The 27809-nt window shown below is 43.6% G+C and overlaps 1 long non-coding RNA gene across 1 annotated transcript; it reads left to right on the top strand.

Moving 5' to 3' along the window:
- On the top strand, window positions 1-24987 carry LOC138284694 (uncharacterized). The gene is made up of 3 exons (XR_011201447.1): window positions 1-338; window positions 19185-19271; window positions 23971-24987. It is a non-coding gene; the product is annotated as an uncharacterized lncRNA (long non-coding RNA).
- Window positions 24988-27809: the final 2822 nt, after the last annotated feature.

Here is a 27809-nt window from a genome sequence, read left to right as displayed (position 1 = left end):
TGTTTCAATTCTCTGCCATTTCCCTTCACAGGTGACCAAATGTAACGCCATTGGGAGGGGCGGGGGTGGAGAGACGGCGGCTCGTGGGTTTGAAGCAAGCGAGAAACCTTGGCCCAGAGTGACAGATACGATCACTGCGGAGGCTTAGAAACATTGAAAATATGTTAACAATAACTGTGCACCTTTCAGCGCCCTCAGACAGGAGAATAGTTCTAATAAAACATTGAGCTACGGGTTACCAACAACCTTGCTTCCCCCTTCAGGACTCACCGACGTTGTGCAAGCTTGCTTGCGATAGCTTCTTACCAGTAGGAACTTGCTTCTCTTCAGCGTGGCAGGTGAGATGATTTATGTGCAAAGCTCTTGAGGAGATGTTTGCCTCCTTTTGTGCATCCCTTATGTTTGATAACACCTGCTCGATTACACGGCCGTCCCTCATTATCTGCAGATCTGGAACGGCACCAGGTGCGAGCAGGGCAACTTTTCAGCAACTCCCCGCACAAGTCAAATCTAATGTGCTGTGTATCGCTTTTCAAATAGTGTTGATGCCGATGTGACATTAATGGGCAGTCTTTGTAGGGGATGGTGGTCGTAGAGATGAAATGACATGAAGAACTGATGAGCTACAGAAAATACTATCAAACCAGGAAAGGCCTGTATGGGTTTTATCTGCTGTTTGTAATGGCATAACATGAGGGCAAATAACGTGGAAAATGAACATGTGTGCCTGACAGAAAGCACCCACAGCAGACTGTATCTGATATAGAAATGATTATGGGAGAGAAATATGATCAGTGACACCGCATTGCTGGATATCCATAATGGCAATGTCCAGTCTTTAGTTTTGGCACCGAGAAACATTAGCTTAACAACACATACTATGATATCAGTGTGGCATATTGCAGAAGGATACACATTGTGTGCTCCACAAATCAACACTTCCATAACTGCGTGTCATGCCACTATTTACGGTGGAGTAAGGAAGGGAAACTGATTTGTTGCATGCAAATCCCCATTAGTCAGTAGAGATTCCCAACCAGTTATTTGCTCAAATCATTCATGTCCTCATTCCCATCTCTAGTAAGTTCAACATCACATATTGTCTTATCCTGCTCCTTTGAATATTTATCACCTCCAGCAGGGAGCTGCTAGAATGGAGAGCTGCTAGAAAGAGCAGTTGCTACTGATGAAGCAGAAAATGAAAGTTTTGATTTATTAACGCATAAACGTAGTGCTGACATAATCATGTGTGACATTAACCGAATTAATAAAGATTGTACGGGGACAAAATGTGCCCTCAGAGTAGTTTGCCATCATTTATACGCGTGCTTTATATAACGTGGTGTATTAGAATTGCACTAATCCGACATAATCATAAACATGTGCTACGATTTGCTTGTTTGAAATGTTTTAGCTTAGCATTACTTTAGCGGAGGCTTTGGCCTAGTTGCCTGGTCTCACGGTTTAGATGTTCGTATTTTTCCATTGTGCTGTTAAACGTGTATTTCTGCTTGAAGCTGTATTTTTCCACAGAAACTGTTCACGTGCTTATCTTAAAGTTGGTGCCAGCCTGGCATATTTTCTCTTTAATTCAAGGTCGACTTGCAGGTGCGGACAATGGAGGCTCTGAGAGTAAGCTAATCGAGAGACAATGTTGCAAATTACGTACCCATCTCCAAGGATAATGTATGCTTAAGTAAAAGCTTGAGAACTGTCGTTTTTGATTGGTCAATTTGAAGCTAACCTATGAACCCACCAATGGAGACCCTACTGGACTTGAACTGTTGTCTATAAAACCCAGGTGCACGAGAGGAAAGCTCTCTAGATCTTCGGACATCCCGCCATTTTGACTTCGTAGCTACTATGGCCCATTTTGCTGCGACGCCATTTTGAGAAACTTTGATGCTTTCTCTAGTCGAGAGAAAGAGACTTTAATGATTCTTGCCCTAGAGACTTTAACTTTGATTTGCCCCTTTGCATGAAGTAGTAATATTATCTTACCGCCGTGAGGCAATTGCCCCGTTCACCCCTGCCCCTTTGTCCCGGCCCTATGCTGATCGAGAAACGATACCTGTGAGACGAAGAATTCATTGATTGCTGATCGGAATTGGTAATTATGAAAGGAAATTGTAAAATTGCATTGTGTTTCTTTTAGGTAACCAACTGCTGATTTTGATAAGGACCCTAGCTAGGAGTTTTCTAAATTAATGTTGCTAAATTGCTTTTGCATGAAGTCCCACATGCCGATGCTAATTTGAGGTTAGACGAGGATTCCATATGTCGCACGATGCAATTTGAGATCTTGTTATGCTGACTAAATGTATGCAATTAGCCCATTACAGATTATCGTATTAGTGCTTTGCATTGCCATTATCGAATGCCTTGTGATTCAAATGCTACATAGATTACACTTGTTTCGACGATATGGACAGCTATTAATGTTCATTTATGTTTATCATTTGGTGTTGAGACACATCTATATCGTGCTAGCTTTGTTAATATAGGGAAATAAATTCACTAACTTTGCAATAAACTGGTGTGGTTATTCCTGGCTGAAAGGTCAGGGTTCGCCGAAATGTATTCTGGATTAATTGTTAAGTGTTATGTTGTTCAAGGTGTTGCTTATGTTCGTTATTGATTATCGATATAAGGAGATTGATCGATTAAGAGTACAGAGAGTTCCCACTTAGTCAAAAGATTCATCGACCTAAAGAGCGTCCGAACGCAGGTAAATTGTTACCACGTTCCGCTCTATCAGTAGATGGTAGCAGAGGACGGTTTCGTCTTTTGGGACCCTGTACCATTAGAGTACATGGTGTCGAATTAACGGTTACGCATTTGAGGCCTCATTCGAAAAGTTGAATTAGATTTTTGGATTAAAATAATTGACAAGATGATGATGGGCTAGGTCCACCGCGACTTTCCCGGGATCTCGGAGCTTGCGAATGGAGAGAACGGAGATGTGGAAACAGCGTTGGCGGTACTAGTGATGGTATGAGTGAAGTTAGGGTTTTGCGCTTGCACAGCTTACTGCCGCAGAGTGTGTGAAAAGGTTGCGAGGGTTTTCTTTTAAGGATAGCGGAGGTGCGACTCCGAGTGTAGAACTAAGAAGTCGTCAAACTTCATAGAGATAGCGGAGGTGCGGCTCCGAGTGTGAGAGTAGGGAAGTCGTCGAACTTCATGTGCGTCTGGCGCTTTGTGCATAAAAAGGTCCACGTGGTTGTTGTTGTTGAGACGGGCCCTGCGAGGTCAAGAGACTCCGGAGTATGTTGATCCATGTTGTGGTCTGGGCGGTTTAGTAGGTTGATCGGGCGTGGTCAACGAGTGGGTACGTGTGTTAGGGAGTGAAAGAAACTTCGACTTCGGGCTTTGACAAGATTCTAAGTGCACTAGAACAGATCATTGACAAGTTGAGAGTAGGTCTGCGGGTCAGATTTGCTTGCGAATGTGGGGACTGAGAAAGACCGAATAGCGGCCAAGGCTGGTGAAAGAGATCGAATAGTGGCCGAGGTTAGTGAAAAGTCCCTAAGGTCCTGAAGCGATTACGTTACCCTTCCTGTAGTAAACCGACAGATCTGTTTTAGTTTTTGGTAGCTCGCGATACATGCAAAAAGTTGTTACGGGAGGAACTGAGTGAAGGAGGACTAGCAGCGAGGCTTTGTCAGCCGCAGTGTGTGTGAGTGTGACGTCACTAGGAGCCGCGCTGGGATAGGTTGGTGGGTGAGACGGGTCGCGCACGGATTGGACGCAGTCCGTGGCACTCGATTGGAAGGGGAAAGGCAGGTGAAGAGTATTCCGGGAATTAAAGTCACCTATTGATTACAAATTTTGTGAAATAACAGTGACCTATTGATTATAAACTTTGTGAATTAAAAGACGAGAAAATGAAATTCCTTAAAGCATTCAGGAGCGCGATGAAGGGAGAGTCTTACATCAAAGCGAGCGTAGGAGAGGAGACGCCACCCGAGGGCACACCAGCTTACATTGTAATGGAGGAAAAAGGGGTAGCTCCGTGTCTTTGGCTAAAGCAATGGCACAAGTGGACAGAGAAACATGGGAGCGTAGCATTCCCGATACATGGGACATTCAATATAAGGGTCCTAGAGAATTTGAGATTCACGATGTATGACATGAAGGTACCTCCAAGGCCAGCACAGTTTGAGGCTCTAGCAATATGGGAACTCATGGCTAGACAGCAACAGAAGAACAAGTTTGAAACAAGGATGAGGAAGGTAGAAAAGACACTAGCGGATGCTAGGTGGGATAATGCGCAGAAGGTGTGGAGGTCAGATGTATTGCAGGGAATAAAATTGTTCCCCGCAATTACTAAAGATGAAGAGGAGACAGGTAAGAAAGCTACCTGTAAGACAGACAGGAAGTGTTCCAAGGACAAAGAGGACGAGGAAAAGTTGAGAAGAGAAGAGGAGTTAGAGGACGAGGAGTTGATAATGCAATTGCTGAACGACCGTCCACCGCCTTATGCAGAAAATGGACAAGGTCCAAGTACCAGTTCTGCCCCTCCGGCATCGGTACAGAACAGTGAAACGCAGAATACAGGAGTACCATCGGGATCCAAGGATCCGAGCTTACTGCTCACCCCACAGATACCGCAGGTCAGGAGAATGTATCCAGATGTGCCCGTGTTGAAACCAGCAGAACATTATCAGCCGCAGATGCCAGGGTACTACAGCAGTGATAATAGTGGAGGAATGATTCTAGATCCAACCGTAAGGGGCGTACAGAATGGTTACAACCCAACAATGGCACAAGCTGAATCAACTCAGTTTATGATGCCTCAAAAGCAGATGCAGGGAGGAAACGCTCATGCTCAAATGACGGGGAGTCAGATGGGCATGCCGGCAATGATGACCCATAATATGGGGATGAACATGCCTCAGAATATGGGGAATGGACAGAATCCAGATGCAATATCACTGCCCATTACTGTAGGTCCAGTGGTACCTTTGTATAGTCAGCCTAACTTAGGTATGAGCAGTCAGGGACAAATGCTGCAGAATGGGACAGAAAGAAGGTGCATAGAAAATACTCCAGGGATAACCCCGATAGTGACTCAGCCAACTGGGTCCGGGTCCTTGATGGAGTTTAGTCCCGTATGCGCTCAATCAACACTGGTGAGGTCGAGCCCCCCACTGATAATACCATTAACATCGAACACTGAAAAGTTGCCGCAACCATCGATGGCAGTCGATGTGAATGCTACACTGATGGGGGTAAATGCGCAACAGCTGTCACAGTGGTTCAACAGTTTAAATTCCACACAAAGTTCAGACAGTGGGAAAGGAGACGATTACTTGAGCAGGATGAGGCTGAACATGGAAGCACAAGAATTGGTGGAAGGGAATATGGGTGTGAACAGGTTAGAATCCTACACGGAAGAGGAGTTGAGGTATCTATGTCCAAAGATCACGAAAGAAGTAAACAAGGTGCATAAAAGTTTACAGGAAGTAGCAGACAGGAATGGGATTGACATAGGCAAGACGAAACACTTGAGCAGGAGCTATAGGTTGGATTTTGGGACCACAGATTTTGAACACATGAGATCAGCAGGCATGAAGGCACACCTTAGAGAATTGTTGCAGAGTGCCCAAGTGTGGAGGTGCTTAGACAAGTGGGAAAGCAGATGGGTAAAGAGGAAGGATAAGAGGAGGGACAGTGTTACAGAGCATAATGAGAAAAGACCGCAGAGCAGCGAAACAGTAACCATGTTACCAATGAGGGAGACAGCAGGGGGAAAATTAGTACATGTACCATGGCACAGGAGTGATATTCAGTCTTTTACGAACGATTTTCCCAAACTGAGGGAGAAGCCGATTGAATGGTATCAGCAGACTGATAGGTTTGTGAAGCTTGCAAAATGTCTCTGGGAAGACCTGAACACTCTATTCGAGATTGTGGTTCCGGCAGATTTGTGGGAGGATTGCAAAAGAGCTGTAGGTTGGCCGACAAGTGAACCAGAGAGAGACAGAGAGACGGGTGCACCATCACCTATGGTGATGTGTCTGTACTATAAGGTGATTGAGCATTTGAAGACGAAGGTTGCCGCGAAAAATGTGGATTGGCAGAAGATTGATCGAACTGCCCAAGAGGCTAAAGAATCGATTCATAGTTACTATGAGAGGTTGTTGAAGGCGTTCAAGAATTACAGTGGCACGGAAGCAATAGAGGCGAAAGATATGCTTCATTTTGTGTTCAGATTTGTGGAAGGGCTGAGACCAGAGATAAGTCAGATGATAAAATCGCATTTGATCTGCTGGCAGTCGAAACCGATTGATGAAGTCTTGACTTATGCGAAATACTGTAGCGACGAAATTGAGGTAAAACAGAAAAAGCTGAAAGAGAAGGTGATGATGATGCAGCTTAAGGCGGCTCAGACAGGCTTGCAAGGTCTGCAAGGACTGCAAGGGTTGCCAGGGATGCAAGGGTTCCAACAGCAGATGCCGCAACCGCAGCCGCAGTTGCAGGGAAACATGGCGTTTCAGCAACAGCAGCCGCAGTTGCAAGGAAACATGGCGTTTCAGCCACAGGCCAGAGGCAGAGGCAGAGGAGGTTTTGTGAATAATGGTCCGGATTTGAACACTGTTGTGACGGGTGTGCAGGCAATGAAGAAGGTGATGCCGTGTCATGCGTGCGGAAACGTAGGTCATTGGAAACGCGAGTGCCCGATGGTGGTGCAGGAAGGTGCAGGTGCAGGTGTAGGTGTTGGTCAGCAAAACAATGACGTCAATCCATTTCAGACAATGAGAGGACCGAAAATGAGAGGTCCAAACCCAAATTTTCAGACCATAAATCAATTGCAGGGATTACAACCTATGCAGCCGCAGCAGATGCAGATGCCCCGTGTGCAGATGACGCAAATGCAGCCGATGCAGCAGCAGTTACCTTTGGTACCTAATCAGCAAATGCAAATACCTTTGGCACCAATGAGTCAGCAGCAAATGATGGTTCCTCCACAGGTAACGGGTCAGGTAATGAGCACCAACGGCACAGTACAACAGTTCCCATTACACAGTGAGAGTGGAATAAACAATGTATGGGAGAGTGAAAGCTCAGAAGAGGAAGGAGATTGTGTGCTTGCGGCATCTCTAGAAGTTGATCAAAGGGGTCCGTACGTAGAGGGAAGAGTAATGGGTCATCGTGTCTCATTCTTGGTCGACACAGGAGCCACACGTTCAACTGTTAAGAGCAGTGAAGTACCAAATTTGCCACTCTCAGGGAGGACAGTTCAAGTGGTGGGAGTAGCAAACAGGCATCTGACGAACCCCATAACAGATCCGATACCAGTTAACATTGGTAACTATCAAGGGGTACATCAGTTTGTGGTATGTGACTCAAGCCCGATTGCACTGTTAGGAAGAGACCTATTGTGCAAATTGGGTTGTTCGATAATGTGTTCGAACGAGGGAATAACAATACAGACGAGCAGTGATGGGGAAGAAGGAGACAGTGAAGGGGGTGATGAGATAGAAACAGTTGACGAAGAGTATCCTCTGATCTGTCTTTTACCAATGATAACTGAAGAAGATATCCCAGCAGAGTTACGGGAAACAGTCGGAAAGGAAGTGTGGGACATAACAGGGAAAGAGGTGGGATTGATGAAAGGAGTAGAATCAGTAAAAGTGATGGTAAAGCCCAATGCGATCTTTCCCCAGACCCCACAATACCACATGCCACAAGATACCCTCATGAAAGTTGCCCAACTTATTGACGAATTCGTGAAGCAGGGAGTACTGAAAGAAGTATTAAGCAGCCCATGTAATTCACCGATAATGGGACTAATAAAGCCAAGTGGGAAAGTCCGACTTGTACAGGATTTGAGGAAAATAAATGACATCATAATAAAGTGCTGCCCTGTCGTACCGAATCCGGCTGTGATAATGTTTCAGATCCCTTGCGAAGCTGAGTGGTTCTCAGTCATCGATTTGTCACAAGCATTCTTTTCTGTGCCTCTTCATGAGGATAGCCAATTCCTCTTTTGTTTCAAATTCCTAGACAGAGTATACAGTTGGTGTCGAATTCCTCAAGGGTTCTCTGAGTCACCGTCGATATTCAATCAGGTTCTAAAGAAAGACTTGGAAGAGTTAGAGTTGCCATTCGAGTCAACTTTAGTACAGTACATTGACGACTTACTGGTTGCATCAAAGACAGAAAGTGGCTGCACAGCCGATACCATTGCTCTGTTGAACCATTTGGGAGGGAATGGACACAAGGTGTCTCCTTCCAAACTGCAGTTCTGTCTGAAGAAAGTGAAATACTTGGGTCACCAGATAGAGAAAGGATCGCGGAGAATAATGAAGGAAAGAATTACAAGTGTACTTCAAATGAGTCCACCAAAGACAAGGAAGGAGGTGAGGAAGTTTTTGGGAATGGTGGGATATTGTCGCCAGTGGATTCCCAACTTCTCGTCTCTAGCGAAGCCTTTGCTGAAATTGACCCAGAAGGATGCCTTGGATCAGATCGAACTGAAAGGGGATGAGATGGATGCTTTTGTTGAATTAAAGGAGTGCATGTGTAGGGCTCCAGCTTTAGGTATGCCTGATTACACAAAGCCTTTCACATTGTTTTGTCATGAACGTGATGCATGTTCTTTGTCTGTCTTGACCCAAGCCCATGGTGGCGTAAACAGACCAGTAGCGTATTTTTCAGCTACTCTGGATCCGGTTGCAGCAGCACTCCCAGGGTGTTTGCGCGCCGTAGCAGCAGTTGGTATCAGCCTCACTCAGAGTGAAGGAATAGTGATGGGACACCCAGTAACAGTCATGGTCCCTCACTCAGTTGAGATACTTTTGACCCGCTCCCGAACGCAGCACATGACTGGAGCAAGACTCACAAGGTATGAAACGACTATTCTGGGCTCACCGAATGTGCAGCTGAAAAGGTGCACTACGTTGAATCCAGCTACCTTGCTTCCTGGAGAAAATGCTGAAATTGAGAACGCTGAAGACGTCGAGCATGACTGCCTTCAGGTGACTGAATTTTGCACAAAACCCCGACCGGACATCAGGGATACAAAACTTGATGAAAATGACCAAATTCTTTTTGTTGATGGTTCATGTCTAAGAGATGGGGTGGGAATTTTGAAAGCAGGATATGCTGTATGTACTGTGACAGGGGTCTTGGAAGCGGGATGGCTCCAAGGAGTCTATTCTGCACAAGTAGCAGAACTTGTAGCCCTTACTAGAGCATGTCAATTGTCTGCATTGATGAAAGTCACCATTTACACTGATAGCCAATATGGGTTTGGGATTGTGCATGACTTTGGACAACTGTGGTCACAGAGAGGTTTCCTGACTTCTTCAGGATCCCCAGTGAAAAATGGGGAGAGAATAAGGGAGTTGTTACATGCCATTCAAGTGCCAGCTGAAGTTGCAGTGGTAAAGTGCAGTGCTCACACGAAAGGACAGGATTATGTGTCTCTGGGAAATGCCTATGCAGATCAAGTCGCAAGATTTTGCGCTTTGAATTGTATATTGCTAAGGGATGATTGGAATACAATAAGTGAACCAGAACTCGAACCAGCTGAAGCATTTGCCTTGAAGGTCGTAGATACAATAGAAGAACTAACAGCACTACAGAATAATGTCAGAGAGGATGAAAGAGATTCCTGGATTAAATCACAATGTATAAAGAGACAAGACGAGCTATGGGTTTCACATGAGGGAAAATTTGTTCTGCCAAATAGTCTCTTATCACAGCTTGCGCGGTTCTATCATGGGCAAGCTCACCTAGGGAGAGATGCCATGATAAGATTGTTCAAAACTGATTGGTTTAACCCCAGATTTCGTCAAGCTGCAGAAGCAGTTTGCCATCGATGTGTCACTTGCCAACAGATGAACCCAGGAAAGGGGACGGTTGTGAACGCGAGTCACATTGGTAGGGCAAGCGGTCCTTTTAGTCGTATGCAGATGGACTTCATTGAGATGCCTGTGCATGGAGGTTTAAGATATGTGTTGGTGATTGTGTGCATTTTTAGTCATTGCATTGAGGCATACCCCACACGTAGAAATGACAGTCTTACAGTTGCCAAGCTATTATTGAGGGAGTTAATACCACGTTTCGGATTCCCGATCTCTTTAGAATCAGATAGGGGAAGTCACTTCAATAACGAGGTGATGAAGTTACTTTGCGAAGCACTGAACATTGAGCAAAAGCTGCACTGTAGCTATCGCCCTGAGGCATCAGGACTGGTGGAGCAGATGAATGGTACGCTGAAATCGAGAATGGCAAAAATATGTGCATCAACAAATTTGAAATGGCCTGACGCATTGCCCTTAGTGCTAATGTCAATGAGAAACACTCCGGATAGAAAAACTGGATTGTCTCCGCACGAAATTCTCATGGGCAGGGCTATGAGACTTCCTGCAGTTCCCGCAAACATGCTTTTGAATATTACAGATGATATGGTGTTAGACTACTGCAAAGGTCTGGCTGACGTGGTTCGCTCTTTCTCTCACCAGGTGGAAGCGACCACCTTGCCACCGATCCAAGGTCCAGGACACGCACTGAAAGCAGGTGACTGGGTCGTGATAAAGAAGCACGTGAGGAAGTCGTGCCTGGAACCCCGTTGGAAAGGCCCTTTCCAAGTGATCCTGACGACAACTACCGCTGTGAAGTGCGCGGGGGTTCCCAACTGGATTCACGCCAGTCATACAAAGAAGGTGCTGTGTCCCACAGATGAGGAAGTTGAAGCACTGAAATTACCAGTGCCTGATAAAACAGTGCAGAGTGTTGAGACAGAACAAAAGCGAACTGAAAGCGAACAAGCAACAGCAGGAGAAAAAGAGATATTATTGGAGAACGAAGAGTCCGACTCACTTGGGGAAGACCAAGGAGAAAGTTCAGACAGCGACGACGAAGCTGCAGGTGACAAAGAACCTGAGGCAGCTGAGGGTAGCAAAAAGCCTGAAGCAGCTGAAGGTGACAAGGAACCTGAAGCAGCTGAAAGTGATACAGAGCCTGAAGAAAGTAACGGTGACGAAGGGCTCGAAGAAAGTGAGAAAGCAGGAGAGCCTGAGCAGAAGGGGGCTTTCCCAGAAACAGACGATACAGAAAAAGAAAAGGAAAACGTGATTGATTCCCCTGAAGGTGGGGACAAAGAAGAGCAGAACGAAAAAGCTCAAACCTCTACAGAAAAGATCGTAGGTCCATCAAATGGACACGGTGCAAAAAGAAGATTAAGTATCTCACCGATAAAAGAAAAGGGCAAAGAAGGTTTGAACGAGGGAGGAAGGCCAAAAGTGAAAGAGAAAAGAAAGGAAGTGACTGTCGTGGAACAATCGTCAAGTGAAGAAAAGGACTTGGCGAAGGAGGAGAGTGCCAGCGAAGCAGAATCGAAAAGAGAAGCAAAATTGAAAAGGAAAAGGATACCAAACAGGAGGTATTCCGGTCCTGAATGGGCATATGCAGTAAACGATGATTGGACTGATGAGTTTGTATCTCTAAGCATCGAGAACGAAGAAGAAGAAGAGATACCAATAGAAAAGAAAAGTTTCATAGACTCTGTTGATTGAAACGGAAGTAAATGGTATTGCTTGCTAACGTGAGACAAACAACCAGCTGAGACATTGCTAAACCGAATTGAGACAAATGCTGCTAACCGATAAGTGACTGGCCTTTTGAAGAGGACGGTGTGAACATTGTGCCCGTTCAGCTTTGTAACTGAATTGCTAAGTAGTTTCATTTATAAGTGCTTCTAGCTCTCTGATTCTATACAGATCATGCCTAGGTACGCTATGCAAAACAATAGAAAGAAATATTGTAAATACGTGTGTATAGGCTTGGTACTAACATGTGTACTAATAATAATGGCAATTGTGTTTGGAATGCATGGAAAGGGTGAGAATGAGACTATTGCTGCTTCTACTATTGCTCCTGTTACTGTTACTGAACTAACACCATTGAAAAGACTAGCACTGGATGAGAGGCTCTTGCACGATAAGAAGGAGCTTTCGTATAACGTTTTCTATCGCTTATTAACAGAGTATGTTGAGACTATGGATGCGAAAGATTGTTATGTGTGTACCCAGATACCAACATCAGTAAAGGAAGGGGTGACTTATCACCACATGCCTCTTACATATGGGATTACATGTAGTATAGTAATGTCTAGGTTTTATGGTCAATCTAACATACAGTATTTTTTCTCAAATTACGATGTTACCTTTGCTTATGTTCCTATAATAGCGCAGCTAAGCGAGACTGCAAAATATTGGATTACAAAATTATGAGGGACTTTTTCGAGCCAATGCAACCTTTTGAAACGGCTCATGCTCATAGGGAGAACCTTACTTGCTCCGTCTCTGCTGTAGAAATAAGCTATTTAGATCGCACAGATGATAGAAGGGCTCAAATGAAGGCGAAATTAGAAAAAGAACTACATAAGAGGACTTCAGTAGATAATTATGACTTTGCTGCTATAAAGACACAAGGGAAAATTGCTTTAGATGCTTGGCATGTAGGGAAATTTTGTATATATCGAGGTGAATCTTATTACGACAATATTTTTGTAGGAGCGAGTGAATGCAAACATACGTTTATCTTTAAGGCCAAATGGACATTCATGATGGACGGACTTGACCCTGTCATTCCAGGGGTGTATTACATTTGTGGGCATAATGCCTATTATCGTCTTCCAAAGGGATGGTGGGGAAGGTGTTATTTGGGTATAGTGTTTCCAAAGGTTTATCAACTGGATGACATATCGATGATTGAAAAGACACCTGGATCCCATCGTATCCAGAAAAGAGAGACCGCAGCTGCTGTGGTAGGTGACATATTTGGAGCCATGATTCCTTCATTGGGAGTTGTGCTGAATTCCATCAAAATAAGAAAGCTGTCTACTATAGTGGATAATATGTTGACAAAATTTTCAGGTGCTATAATCCTGATGGATGCTGAACTTGCAGCGGAAAGAGCTATGACTCTTCAAAATAGGCTTGCTTTAGACATTCTTTTAGCAAAGGATGGAGGCGTTTGCAAAATGATTGGTGCACGTCACTGCTGCATCTATATCCCTGATAATAGTGTGAAAATTAAAACTATGCTTGCTAATCTAACCAAAGAAAGTGCAGATTTGAAAGAACTGAAAGAACCAGGAGTGTGGGAAAAGGTTGGGAAGGGACTTGCTTCAGTGGGACATTGGATTGGGGGAATGTGGAATGGAATATTATTGAAAATAATAGAAGGAATATTAATAGTGATAATTTGTGTATTTGGAATTTGGGGAATAAAAAGGGGAATAATAATGATTATGGAAAGAATTAAAAGAAGAAAGGAGGAGAAAATTATGAAAAGAATGGCAGAAGAATACAAAGCGCAAACTAGGGGAACTAAAAGGAAAAGGGAGCTGACAGAATTTTAATGGGATAAAATTTGTGGGCTAAATTTCTGTGATGACAAGTAGTCATCAGAGGAGGGATTGATGGAGCAGAAAATGAAAGTTTTGATTTATTAACGCATAAACGTAGTGCTGACATAATCATGTGTGACATTAACCGAATTAATAAAGATTGTACGGGGACAAAATGTGCCCTCAGAGTAGTTTGCCATCATTTATACGCGTGCTTTATATAACGTGGTGTATTAGAATTGCACTAATCCGACATAATCATAAACATGTGCTACGATTTGCTTGTTTGAAATGTTTTAGCTTAGCATTACTTTAGCGGAGGCTTTGGCCTAGTTGCCTGGTCTCACGGTTTAGATGTTCGTATTTTTCCATTGTGCTGTTAAACGTGTATTTCTGCTTGAAGCTGTATTTTTCCACAGAAACTGTTCACGTGCTTATCTTAAAGTTGGTGCCAGCCTGGCATATTTTCTCTTTAATTCAAGGTCGACTTGCAGGTGCGGACAATGGAGGCTCTGAGAGTAAGCTAATCGAGAGACAATGTTGCAAATTACGTACCCATCTCCAAGGATAATGTATGCTTAAGTAAAAGCTTGAGAACTGTCGTTTTTGATTGGTCAATTTGAAGCTAACCTATGAACCCACCAATGGAGACCCTACTGGACTTGAACTGTTGTCTATAAAACCCAGGTGCACGAGAGGAAAGCTCTCTAGATCTTCGGACATCCCGCCATTTTGACTTCGTAGCTACTATGGCCCATTTTGCTGCGACGCCATTTTGAGAAACTTTGATGCTTTCTCTAGTCGAGAGAAAGAGACTTTAATGATTCTTGCCCTAGAGACTTTAACTTTGATTTGCCCCTTTGCATGAAGTAGTAATATTATCTTACCGCCGTGAGGCAATTGCCCCGTTCACCCCTGCCCCTTTGTCCCGGCCCTATGCTGATCGAGAAACGATACCTGTGAGACGAAGAATTCATTGATTGCTGATCGGAATTGGTAATTATGAAAGGAAATTGTAAAATTGCATTGTGTTTCGTTTAGGTAACCAACTGCTGATTTTGATAAGGACCCTAGCTAGGAGTTTTCTAAATTAATGTTGCTAAATTGCTTTTGCATGAAGTCCCACATGCCGATGCTAATTTGAGGTTAGACGAGGATTCCATATGTCGCACGATGCAATTTGAGATCTTGTTATGCTGACTAAATGTATGCAATTAGCCCATTACAGATTATCGTTTTAGTGCTTTGCATTGCCATTATCGAATGCCTTGTGATTCAAATGCTACATAGATTACACTTGTTTCGACGATATGGACAGCTATTAATGTTCATTTATGTTTATCATTTGGTGTTGAGACACATCTATATCGTGCTAGCTTTGTTAATATAGGGAAAAAAATTCACTAACTTTGCAATAAACTGGTGTGGTTATTCCTGGCTGAAAGGTCAGGGTTCGCCGAAATGTATTCTGGATTAATTGTTAAGTGTTATGTTGTTCAAGGTGTTGCTTATGTTCGTTATTGATTATCGATATAAGGAGATTGATCGATTAAGAGTACAGAGAGTTCCCACTTAGTCAAAAGATTCATCGACCTAAAGAGCGTCCGAACGCAGGTAAATTGTTACCACGTTCCGCTCTATCACTACCAAGTAGCCCCCTTTCTAGCATGACACGTTTTGTCAGTCTTAGGCTTTTCGCCAACACCATATTGCATTTCAGGATTTGCAGTTTCACTTTTAACACTATTTGTTCAAAAGTACCAATTTGCAAAGTGTTGTTTGCTAAAATGTCAGCATTGGCTGAAGGGATTAACACAGCGGTTTTTAAAATGCAGTGAATCCTCTAGAAATGCACGGAGCTGGAAAGCAAGAGATGCTTGTAGTGCTGCCATGTATGACACTGATGGCGAAGGATCCGCATTAGAAACAGAGGGTTTTGGGCTGTGAGTAGTGAGGATTTGCTGTGTGACTTCTTGTCCAGTATGCTAAAAGTGCCAGCTGGAAATCCGCTAAGGAAGAATTCCTTACCATACCACACACCAAAGTTGACCACCCAAGCCATGAGAACCGGCCAAGTCATCCAGTGACGAAACAGTACTGTTCTGAAGACATCAGACCCCATCCTTATTTATGCAGCATTGTGAGTTCACCCTTAGTCTCTGTAACAAAATAATGGGATAATATTAAAAAAGGAAATCGCAAATTAGGAAATGCAAACCCGTTCGCACCTATAGGCCTTTAGGCCTATAGGAACGAATGGAGTCACATTTCATAATAGTGATTCCCTAATAGCTTTTGTGACTCTGTAGGAATCGCTATTAGGGAATCAGTATTTTGTTACATACCATTTTGCATTTCCTAAATAGCAATTGCCTAAAATTCGCTATTTAGGAAATACAAAATGAAAGTTTGATACATATGGCCCAAAGTGTCTTAATATGTTATTTCTGAACCTGGGTTCTTTATTTCATCTGTTTTGCTCTTCTGATAGTATAAACTGGCACCTGTTTTTTGAACTAAAAATGTAATATTTCTTAGCCTTCCTGGTACATATTGTTGTTTCAACACGCAGTTAACATGGTATATTTGATACTGAGTACATGGTGCAATAGATCTTGAGTACACTTCAATAATCCTCAGTGTAGGTTATGGCTCACACATCTAACACTGTTCTATCTTAGGAGACCCACTCCAGTACCATGTGCTACTCTCGCTTTTTCTTATGTTTTTCTTAAAGCCAGGATATTTACATTAATCCACTTTGGCGCTCCTACACGTCAACCAATTGGTATTGACCAATGATATGGAAAGCTATTTACGATTGTGGTTACATACTAGTTAGAAGACGCACCCTACTATGTACTCGTGGAAAGGTATTTTCTATGAACTTTCCTTGGTATTCAGTAAAATATTTCTGGTCAATGGTTGTTATCAATTGATCCTTTTTCTTATAATTCCTTTATGCTTGTTTATCTGACTTCTCTATATTCTTCAGCTCATTGGTGTGAGATAACTTCTATGAAGTGTTTTTTCCAAATGTCTTCTTAATGTGCTCCACACCTGTCAAGTGTTGTGAGAAAATCTTCTTAGGTTATTTATTAATCTGCCTTTATTTCGAATTAAAGTGGCTCTTTTTCAACAGTGCACTGTTTTCTTTGTGGAAAATCTGTTTAAAAAGTGATTATATCTTACTTTTAACTCTTCACTGGTGAGCCTCCACAAAACACCAATCTCCGCACGGCTAAGCCTTTTTTCTGGCCATTTGGGGTAGTTGCACCCAGTCCTCCATAACGTTTTGTCCAAATAAGATATCCATGCCAAATTTGTGTCCTTTTCCCACAATCCTGGGGATTCTAAAGATACCCAAGGTTTGTGGATTCCCCTGGAGGGGACTGAGAAAATAGGCAAAACAAAGCAGAATTTTGAGTTTTGTGAGAAAAATAGGGAACGAGTGTTCCAGATAAAAGTGTTTGTTTTTGTTCCTTACAAATGACACCCATGACCGGTTTGCTATTCTAAGGTCACAATCTTACCAACTTTCAGAAACATGCAGAGCTGAATAAAAAAAAAAAATTGTACCACAGTTTTGGCACTTTTCTAAGAGGTAACCTATTTCCCCAATTTCTTATATTCTCAACCTACTTCCAGTTTGTGGTGGAAACCAGTGTGAAACCCATGGGTGATCCAGAAAAGCTATAGATTTCTGAAAAGGAGACAAAATTCCAAATTCACCAAGGTATAATCCATGTTGATCCTTCAAAGTTTTCCCAAGGAAAATAACTGTTAAAATAAAGAAATATTGAAAATGAGTAATAGAAAACAGGCATTTGTGACAACATTTTAATTTGTAACTTTTTGTCACAATGGGCAATTGACAAAAACAATATACCATTACGTCTGCTTGACCTTTCTGGTTGTGGTATGTATAGGATTTATAGGTTTTCCAAGTACCCAACGTACCCAGAGCAAACAATTAAACTGCACTGTACAGTAGTTTCACATTGAATACCAAGCATAGAAAATGCTTATAACCAAATAGGCAGCATGAAAAATGGGTATCAAGGAAACTTATGTATTATTGAAATGTATTATTGAAATGGAGCTTAGGAGCAGTGGTTATTTCTACATCACGGAATTTGTGGGTACCCGTACAAGCCTATTTTTCAAAATGTAATTTTTCTTATGAACTGCCTTACATTTGAAAGACACAAATGCAGTGAGGTCCAATTGGTAATAACAAATATGCACCTATTCTGTGTTTCTACAATTCTCCTGATAAAAATGATACCTCACTTGTGTGAGTAGACCTAGTGTCAATGACAGGAAACGGCCTAAAACGCAATAGGGACGCATGGCAATTTTCCACCAAAAACTGCTCCAATGTGGTAGCTCTACATTTTGGAACCTGGCTCAGCTGGCACCAAGGGAAACCCAGCCAACAGTACATTTTTTAAAACTCAGCACCAAAGGGTATCCAGGGTGAGCTGACTTGCATGGCCCCCAACACATTTATTTACCCAGAATCCCATGCAAATCTGAAACTTCTAGTTCTAGAATCTGTGGGAGGTCACAAACTCCTTTCCGCCCAACTTTCCCCAAGTCTCCTGATAAAAATGGTACCCTACTTGTGTGGGTAGATCTAGTGCTTGAGACAGAAAACGGCACAAAAGGCAACAGGGATGAACCTCATTTTTCAACTGAAAACTGAGCCCCCTTTTCCAGTGTGGGTAGCTGTAGATTTTGGACCCTAGCTTAGCCAGACCTACGTAAACCTAGCCAACCTGTATATTTTTTACAACTAAACACTTAAGGGTACCCAAGGTGAGCTGATTTACATGGCTCTCACCACATTTATTTTTACCTAGAATCCCTTGCAATCATAACATTTAGATTTAAAAATAAGTTTCCTTGTGTTTCTGTGATGGGAAGTTCTGGAAACCTTGGGGAGCCACAGGCCTCCTTCCACCCAGCACTCCCCCAAGTCTCCAGATTAAAATGGTACCTCACTTGTGTTGCCAGACCTAGTGCCCAGAAAACGGCCCAAAACGAAACATGGAGACAGCACTTTTTCCCCACAGAAAACTGACCTTCTTTTTCCAATGTGGGTAGATCTAGATTTTGGACCCTAGCTCAGCCTGCACCTAGGAAGCTCAAGCTAACCTGTACATTTTTTAAAACTAGACACCTAGGGAAATCCAGGATTGCATGACTTGCATGGATTCTATTAGTTTTTTTTACCTACAATGCCCTGCAAACCTCAAACATTGCCTGAAATCACACATTTTCCCTACATTTCAGTGATGGAAACTTTCAGAATCCACAGCATTCCACAAAATACCTACCACGCAGCATTGTTGCACCTTTGCCGATAAAAACGTTGTGTGGCTGGACCTAGTGCTGCTACAGGAATGGATCAAACAAAGGACAAATGCGAGCCTTGAGGTCTCCTATTGACCTCGGTTAGATCTGTTCCTTTCGCTGGCACTAGGCCCACTTCTTTATGTGTTAAATAAAAGAGTGTTACATATAGTTTGTTATTTAACTAGTTTTTTATATATATTTTATTTTAACAGGGACAACCTATTTTATATCAGGTTTCCTTTTTTGAAAAAGAAAACGTTATCAAAGAAGAATGAAGAGACACTCACTAGATTACATTACTCCAATTTTAAATGAGTAAGACTTTTTTTAAACGTAAAAGAATTTCTGGTCATTTGGAAATTGGAGGCCATTCAATGAAGAAAAGTTTTGGAATAAAGAAAGTTGCATTGTTCAGTTACATTTGTGTTTTTTCAATGAAATATATTTTGTTTTTTAGATTATTGAATTATGGATTAACTACTTGTAACTTTTGTTAAGAGGATGGCCCCAGTCACCAGGAACTGAAGAAAGAAGACATCAACAAGTATGAAAAAATATTTTATACTATTAAAAAATGTTTTCAAAATGTATTTTATGGAATATTCAAGACAGTTGACTAATGCATTTTACTTTGCAATGTTGTTCGCAATGTAAGAGCAGTGCACAATTCGAGGATGCAGACTACCTGTTAATAATTCTGCCTGTCTCATTTCCTTGCAACATTGTTCCTTCTTCAACATTTCTAGGAAACTATACAGGATGGGGAGAATTTTACCTACAGATCTGTTAAAAAAGTTATGCCAGCCCTCAATGGCAATATTTGTCTTCGCATCTCCCTCTGAACAGGTTGAGTAGCATTTCCACCACTGAATTGGGAAATGTAGGGCCTGATTTAGATGTTGACAGTAACAGCCCCACTGTTAGTTTTCCTTTTGGAAACCCGTCCGCCACCTTGGCAGTCGGGCCGCCGGATTTAGATGTTGACAGTCTCATGGGTGAAAGACCACCTGAGTCCTGCCAACTCTGCCAAGGATTCCTATCTGCCTCCACTGTGACATAGGAAAGAGTGACTAATGGCGGGACACCAGTTATCCTTACTGCCATGCAGGTTTGGATGTGCCTTATGGCCAAGCAAAAAGTGGCATTCTGACCTCCACATCTGACTTGGCGGACTGAGAGAGGAGGGTAAAAACTTACCCTTTTTCCTTATTCAACTTCAGTTTCTGGCTACCACACAACTGGACAGGACCCTTTGTCGCTGCTGCCACTGGACCCCAGAGAAAACAAAACCCCTGTTGCGGGACACAAAGGTAGACAGCCTGCATAGGATGTGTATGTTGGGGGGTCACTGCACATGATCCCTTGACCACTACAGACATATACCTGTCACAGTAATTGTTCAAACTACTGTGACATGCATATGTCAGGGACACAAGTGGGTCAAACATGGGTAGAGGCACTGCTACACTACATATATCAAACACATACACAACAGTCATTATGGTGCAAGCATTCATCACTAAATAAATGTTGGCATCACACTTATGGTACATGCACACCTGTCAACTGTGTCCATGTGTGCACATTGCCAGTGGACCTGTACCTGTCATGCTGTGCTTCAAGTTATGTGTGTGAGTCAGTACATGTATGTGTGTATGTGATGCACATTGGAGGAGGAGGGAGCTGAAGTGGGTGCTGTGGTTGTGTCAGTATGTGTGCCACTTGCAAATGGCATGGATGTTGTTGTGTATGTTGTGGTATGTTGTGTTTTGTGTTGTGTTCTGCATGCAACATTCAGGTGAGTGTTGGTGTGTGGCAGTCATTGTTGCGATATGTGTAGTTGTGATGTGTGAGTGTGTTTAGTAGATGAGTGTGTAGTTGTGCTGGTGTTGGTTGAGTCGTGTGTGGGTGCAGTGTCAATGGTGTGTGTACATTGTGTCATGGATATATGTCAATGTGTATTTGAGGCATGTACATGTTGTGTTGTGGTGGAATGGCAATGGATACGTGTGTGTTTGTTGTGTGTCATGTGTGATGTAGGGGGACACATATAGCAAAGGAAAAGTGTGTGTGACTTACTTCGTTTCTTTAGCCACTATCATTGTCTGCTGTCCAGTGGGTCCTGCGATGTCTTCCCTCTGCCAGAAAATCACCACCAGTACACCACCTGCAGGACAGCAACAGCTAAATATGACGGGGGAAGACCGTTGACTTGACAGTCTTGCCATGTTCACCACCCATGTAGCTTGGCGTTCCGACCGCCAAGATCTCAGGGCCGGCTTACAAGTTTGGCAGTGGGACCGCCAGACCAAAATAGTGGCGGTCACCAAAAGACCTCCATATTGGTGGTCTTACAGACCGCCGTATTCTGAGTTACACAGGCAGGACTGCCACAAGTCAGGCAAAAATGGCAGACCACTGGTACCACTGAGGGGGGGAAATAGGTGGTCAGACCACCAGCACCAACAGCTCATCAACCAACCACTGACTGTATTACAAGTCAAAAGTCGCAGTGGTGGTCAGCCATGCAGGTCTTCCAATAACAGTCTGAACCACAGCGGTTCACGGCCACCAAAGTAATACACAACATGACATTGTATGGATTTGAAAACAACACAACTGGCACACATTGCCACACTTGCAACACCTGCAAAGCACAATATAAAACCCCCCTTCACATACCACAATCCTTCGCATCTCCAAAACCAAATATAGAAGCCAGAGCGCATCCCCCAAAAAATACGTCAGCATTGGCACCACACAGGCTTTCCCTAAGCACATATTCCACACCCTCAACACACTTCCATTTCCAATTACAACCATTTGCACTTCCCAAATCTATAAACTCACCATCACCTGTTAACTTGCTCCTTATTTTTCATCACTACTGTGTCACCCCAGAAAAATCCCCGTTTCACTGAAGATGAGTTAAGAGTCATTGTGGATGAAATCATAAGAGTAGAGTCCCCTTTATTTAGAGCCCAAATCAAAAAGAATACCATTGCCAAGAAAATGGAAATGTGGCAAAGCATAGTCGACAGAGTGAATTCTGTGTGCCCCAGCCCATGCACAAAGGACAACATCAGGAAGAGGTGGAACGACCTCAGTGAGAAAATCAATTCCATGGCATCCAGGCCCCGGCTGCAGGTCCTGAAGACTGGGGTAGCCCCCCTCCCACCTCCTCCCTTACAAATTCACATCCTGGGGGGAGAAGGTCTTAGCCATCCTGCATCCTGAGGGCTTGACAGGAGTACCCAAGAGAGTGGAGTTTGACACAAATATATTTCACCAAAATGCATTGTCATGCATGCTCACCTTTTGCCACCTGTCCATAGACACCGGTCTGGCATCTCACATGTGAAGTAGACTCACCTGGGGGAACAACATATGTGTACAGCGTCTGCAGTACAGGGATTGACAGCACTACGTTTCCCAGCAGGCACTGTTCTACTATTACAAAAAACAGAACAGTGTGTCCTTCTTCAAATTAACTTGTTTGTCAACTCCGCATTGAAGTGTACCCACCAGAGAGAATGACATTTGTATAGCGTGTGTGTAGTACAGGGACTAATATGGCTACAACTCTCAGCAGGCACTGTTATTGTCACCCCACTCATCCAGCACAGTGGCCCCAGCACCAAAGACCCTTATCTGTATACTGTGTGTAGTACAGGAAATGACATGACTGCTAAGGCCAGGAGACCCTGTCACTGTTACTCCACTCAGCCAGCCCAGTGTCCCCTGCAACAAAGACCCCTGTGTCACAACTCACTGTTGAAGTCTACTCACCTGGGAGGATAACATTTGTACAGTAGGAGTAGTGCAGGGAATGACAGGACTGCCAAGGCTGTGAGGTGCTGTCCTTCCACTCAGCCAGCCCAGTGCCCTTTGCTCAAATCAGCCTTGTCCCTGAGCTCACCATTGAAGTGTACTTACCTGGAAGCAAGACATTTGTATAGTGTGTGTAGTACAGGCACTGTTAGGACTGCTAAGACCAGGAGGCACTGGTACGTTCACTACAAACACCAAAACAGTGTTTTCTTCTCTGAAGTCCACAATACTTTTACATCTCATATGATGTGTACTCACTGGGAGAGTAGGCATCTGTCAGGTGTTGTGGAGCAGTGAGAGTGACAGGACTGCAACTCACAGCACAAACTCTTCCCCCAACTCCAAACAGCAAAACAGTGTTCTCCCCAAAAATACTCCAGTGTACCAAATCATCATTAAAGTGTACTCATCTGGGAGGAAGCCATAAATATAGTGTGTGTGATACAGGGAGTAACATGGCTGAAAATCATAGGAGACTCCCTTACTGCAACTCCAAGCACCAGTCCAGTGGACACTTGCAAACATACCCTTCTTTGGCAATTTACAAATGAAGTCCCCTCACTTGGGTGAATGACATATAACAAGTGCATGAAGTACAGGGAGTGGCATGACTGCTAAGGCCAGGAGGCTCTGTCTCTACAACTCCAAACACAAGCCCAGTGTGCATCTGTTCAAATATCCTTGTTCGTTAACTCGTAATGGACGTGAACTCACCTCGGAGGATGACTTATGTATACTATGTGTAGTATATGGAATAACATGAGTGTAAATCCTAGAAGGGCCAGCCCCTGTAACTTCAATCACCAGGCCAGTGTCCATATGCCATAATGTGTCTGTCTGTGAACTCACAAATGAAGTTTACTCACCTCGGAGGGGCCAAGATACAGACAGATCATGGTACTCTCTGTGATGTGGCCATCCACCTAGATCCCTCTCGAACAGCTAAGCCAAGATGAAAATATTGTGTACAGGAATGGCAGCTCGACCTGTGTGGAAAACACACCAGAACCAAAGGTCTCAAGATGCATCACCTGAATGTTATTGGCAGTAGACACATTCACAATGCACTGACCACATGATGACTCCAATCACATATACAAGAAAGTGCTGGGTTTGCCTGCATAATGGTCAACTAGGCCTTAAAAGGATCAAAGCTACACTGGTAGTACGATTTAAGTCTATGCCAATTCTCACAGGTGCTAATGAAGTTTTACATTCTGGAGCTGGTTGGCTGAAATTAAATTGGTGTGTTTCACTAATGTCAGGTCAATACAATTGGTACCATGTGTACCTGTCATATAAGGGAACCCTGGAAATCCAATGTATACACAGCCTTTGCTAAATGTCACTATCAACTATTGGAAGTAGACGTCAAAATGCAACCTGTAACATTGTATCTCTCCCATCAACAGGTCCAGCTACTACTGAGGGCACTGAGACCACTGAAGAGACTGCCACTACCCCCACGGATGAAGCCCTTAGTGAGGACACCACTCCTGAACATCTGGACGTTGAGGACGGTTCCGGCGAATCAGGGCAACCAGGTCAGACAACACCAGTCAACCTCACCGTGACCACATCAAGTCCTCCCAGCCCGGTTGCATCAACATCGAATGAAGCCATTCGTACCCCAACCCGTGTCCCTAGGACAGTAACAACCATCTTGTGCCCTCAGTTCAGGATCCTGAGTCACAGCAACACACTTCCAACAATGATGTTCCTGGAACCAGAGGTAGGGGGTAATCTGTGGCATGGGTGCAGGCACGTGGAATTAGGGTAGGTGGGAGGGACATTGTTGGCAAGTGGCATGAGGCCACTGGGGATGGTATTGTCCAAGACACCATCAGCCAATTCTTGGGAGCCTATCAAAAAATCCCAAGGCCTGATGGGCCAGGTACTTACCAAACTTGGAGAAATGAAGCAGCTGTAGATGGCTTTCCATTGTGAGTCACTGGAAAAGTAGGAGTCCACCAACACTATCCTGGCCTCCCTATCAGGGGTGTTCAGGGAGATAATCAGTACCATGATCAGGGACCGTGAGCAACACAACACCCCTTCCTTTGGCCAACAAACACCAGTCCCTTCAACATCAGTGGCAGTCACTGGAATGGAGGCCCAGTCAGGGGAAGGAACGACCTCATACACCCCTGCCTCTGCAGCAACAGACCCCCCTGCAAGGGGGGACATCCATCCAAGAATCCATGAGCATCGGATGGCAAGACACCAACCACTGCCAGCAAGTGACCTCTTCCTGAAGGAAATCGTTTGGTGGTGCATATTCACTCTGTTGACTGTTCTTCAACCACCTTCTGTTTTCATGGTAGTAGGAACTGGACTTTAGACTTCAAATGTTGTGGCATCTACTAAAATTATTACATCCACCATGACTGATCCCTTCACATTCCTTTTGCATTGCATCGCATTATCATTTCCTGCACCTATATCAATAAACTCACTTATCAGAAAATCATTGCTTGCTTGGTTCTGTTCCACATTCTGAAATGTTGAGATGTACGCCCATGTGATGCACATGAGGAAGACACAAATGGTAATGGAAGGAGGGATATGGCACAGGTAGTGCCACGCTGCGGATTACTAGCAACACACTGATACACGTGTCTGGTCACACCAAACATTTTATTGCACTGTACAGCACATTGGCTGTCAAAATATCTGTCCTGTCATAGCCAGGAATAGTTTACCATGGTGAGTCAGGGTAGATATACCAAGGTACAGTCCCCCAGACCACAGAAGAAAGGGCTTTGTCAGACCATGCTCCGTAGAATAGGCAAACAGGTTTGTGGATTTTGCCACCAACCTCAGCTTTATTACATACCAAAACCAAGTCTGCCAGCATAAGCCATGGCACAGAAAGAGGGTAGTACAACAGTCTCTGGTCAAAGGTCCATCCTATTATAATGACAAAGCATCTGGTGGTATGACACAAATCTATGTCAGTGTTGTAGCACAGGCACTGTGGCCTGCAATGATGAAACACATCTACAGCTACATATAGGCCATACAAGATCATTGTCGACACAATGTGAAGAGAGAATGCATGGATTGCACTTGATGACATCATATCTCAACACCATATGATCACACACATGAGACAGTTGGTCCAACACATCTCACATCAAAATAGTGTATTGTGCACTTCAGACTTCCAACCACCCATTGTGCAAGCAGGTTTGGCACAGGACTCATACACCCTAAATCTGTGATCAACATTACGTGGATCAATCCATGTCCACTTCCTTTGTCAGACAAGCATCAGATACTTGCCAATGTCACAACTCTGAAAAGCCCACATGAGAATGTCATGGCGAAGTTACCTGGCTAAAAACAATACAAGGAGTTTAGGTTGAAAATTCATACCTATGACCAAAAGCTCATATCAAACTTCAGTTGATACACTTACATTGCAATGAGACTGACACAAACCCAGCAAATAATCAAGGTAGTGAAATGTTAATGTGTGACTTAGCAAGTAACCGTTGGCTGTGTACTGCAAAGCATGAGATCCCCTAGCTTTTTGAAAAACACCCTATTCCACACATCCTGACAACTACAGTTCCTCATACAGCCATACTGTCACAGTAATCACAGTCACATCACATTACATACTCACACTCAGGTAAAGTAGTGATTGATTAAATCTGCCCGCAAGTCTTCACCTTCCTCCTCATAACTGTCATCCTCATTGCATTTCAGGATTGCCACCCAGTGGTACTGCAAGCTCCCCCTCATCTGGGATGTATGGGATAGTCCTCCGCAAGGCAATGTTGTGGAGCATGCAGCAGGCCACAATGATCTTCCACACTTTTTCAGGTGAGTAGAGGAGGGCTCCACCTGTCCTATCCAAATGGCTAAATCTGGCATCCAGGAGCCCAAAAGCCCACTCCACGACATGCTGTTTTCTTCCATTGGCATTGTTGAAGCAGACTTCCCCTGGCGTAGTTGGATTCCTTACTGGCGTCAACAACCATGGACGGTTTGGGTATGTAGACTACCTTGTGATGGAATGGGACATTTGTGCAACTATGAGTCCCTCTCATCGGATTAATTGCAGCAGGCATTGCACACACACAGACAGGCCAGATGTGACTTACCAACTAGTCAGACCCGCTCTTAGTACAGTCCTGACATCAGCTGGGGGATTGCGCTGTTCAGCATAATGAAGGCATCATGGCCTGAACCCGGATAACAGGCACATACCTGTGAAATGTAGAGATCCCCTAAAGAAACAACTTGGACATTGATGGAATGGAAGGTCTTTCTGCTGCGGTACACTTGTTCATTGCCATACAGTGAGACCAAGGCAATATGTGTAGCATCAATGGCTCCCACCACATGTGGGATGTGTGCCAAACCATAGAAGTCAGCCTTCACATGGACAAAACCCTCATGTTGAGGAAACCGGATATAGCTGTGCATGATGTGGTGTTCTTCCATGGTCTGAAGGTCTGGCAGTCAACGATAGACAGGAGGTTATCTGATCCTCCCCTTCTCTGGCTACCTATGTGTGAGAAGAAATGAGTATTGTCATTATCCAGTGTGTCCCTTGCAACGTACAGGGTGTATGTCAATGCTAATAGGTGACAAGGCATGTATTAACCCCTTCACTTCCAGGCCTTTTCCCCCTCCTGTGCCAAGCCTTTTTTTTGGCTATTTGGCTATTTGGGGCAGTTCGCGCTTAGGCCCTCATAACCTTTAGCTCACATAAGCTACCCACGCCAAATTTGCGTCCTTTATTTCCAACATTCTAGGGATTCTAGAAGTACCCAGACTTTGTGGGTTCCCCTGAAGGAGACCAAAAAATTAGCCAAATACAGTGAACATTTTGTTTTTTTCAAAAAAATGGGAAAACAGGGATGCAGAAGGCAGCTCATGGTTTTTTCCATGAAAATGGCATCAACAAAGGGTTTGTGGTGGCAAGATCACCATCTTCTCAGCTATCAGGAACAGGCAGATTTGAATTGGAAAACCCCATTTTACAATACAATTTTGACATTTTACTGGGACATACCCTATTTTTACTATTTGTCGTGCTTTTAGCCTCCTTCCAGTTAGTGACCAAAATGGGTGAGAAACCAATGCTGGATCCCAGACAGCTAAACATTTATGAAAAGTAGAAAACATTCTGAATTCAGCAAGGGGTCATTTGTGTAGATCCTACAACTGTTTCCTACAGAAAATAACAGCTGAATTAAATAAATATTGAAATTGAAGTGAAAAAAACAGCCATTTT

This window comes from Pleurodeles waltl, chromosome 1_1 (genome assembly GCF_031143425.1).
Source record: "Pleurodeles waltl isolate 20211129_DDA chromosome 1_1, aPleWal1.hap1.20221129, whole genome shotgun sequence".
NCBI lineage: Eukaryota > Metazoa > Chordata > Amphibia > Caudata > Salamandridae > Pleurodeles > Pleurodeles waltl.
This window is presented reverse-complemented; position numbering and strand designations above follow the sequence as displayed.